This window comes from Ornithorhynchus anatinus, chromosome 5, assembly GCF_004115215.2.
Source record: "Ornithorhynchus anatinus isolate Pmale09 chromosome 5, mOrnAna1.pri.v4, whole genome shotgun sequence".
NCBI lineage: Eukaryota > Metazoa > Chordata > Mammalia > Monotremata > Ornithorhynchidae > Ornithorhynchus > Ornithorhynchus anatinus.
In genome coordinates this window covers 91,717,512-91,718,451 of record NC_041732.1, presented here as the reverse complement: position 1 = coordinate 91,718,451, position 940 = coordinate 91,717,512, and the positions used below count along the sequence as shown (strand labels likewise).

At 51.1% G+C, this 940-nt stretch overlaps 1 non-coding gene across 1 annotated transcript; it reads right to left on the bottom strand.

The window, feature by feature from the left end:
* Positions 1–577: 577 nt before the first annotated feature.
* LOC114812531 lies at positions 578–715 on the bottom strand. The gene has a single exon (XR_003760182.1). It is a non-coding gene; the product is annotated as a small nucleolar RNA SNORA7 (small nucleolar RNA).
* Positions 716–940: the final 225 nt, after the last annotated feature.

The window sequence follows — 940 nt, the reverse complement described above, 5'->3', positions numbered from 1 at the left end:
GCTCAATAAATACTATTGAATGAATGAATGAATGAATCTTGAAAATGGCAGCTGGCCTGCGATGCTTGGCCCTTGCCTTTCATTATTCTTTTTATAGACTCTTATCCTTCTTATCTGAAAGACTAATAGCCCTGCCCTCTGCAAAGAAAAATGTGTGACTGGAGGGAAAAGAATAATTTTACAATCCTCGATCAGAGGCAACGTGGCCGAGCGGGAAGGGCACGGGATCGGGACTCCGGAGACCTGAGTTCGGATCCCAGCTCTACCACTGCGTATGAGACCCTGGGCAAGTCACTTCACTTCTCTTGACCTCTGCTTCCTCATCTGTAGAATGGGGAGAAGATGGATTGTGGGCCCTACGTGGGACAGGTCTCGTCTTACGCCGTCGAGTCGTTTCCGACAGCACGGACACATCACGCCCCGCTCTCCGTCTACAGTCGTTCTGGTAGTGGATCCAGAGAGTTTTCTTGGTAAGATTTCGGAAGCGGTTTACTATTGCCTCCTTCCGCGTGGTAAACCCTAGTCTCCGCCCTCGACTCTCTCCCGTGCCGCTGCTGCCCAGCACGGGTGGGTTTTTACTTGTAGCCGATGGCCTTCCGCTCGCTGGCCACCGGCCAAGCTAGGAATGGAATGGATAGGCCTCTGCTTGACTCTCCCTCCCGTAGCCGAGACTGGTAGAGTCCTGGAAACTCTCCAGGTGCGACTCTGAGAGGGGGTGGGACGGGTACCCTATCTAATAACCATGTATCTTAATACTTGTAAGCACTTAAGAGACGTCATGATTTAAATGACCTTGGGGTGAGCGGGAAACATCCTAGAACAGGATACGGAACTGGAGCATTGAACTGGAGGGGCCGAACTGTTTGGGCTTAAATTTTACAAAGCGGCGACCGCGTGATGGAAACTTCTCCTACAGGTACAACTATCTTGCTATTCCCTT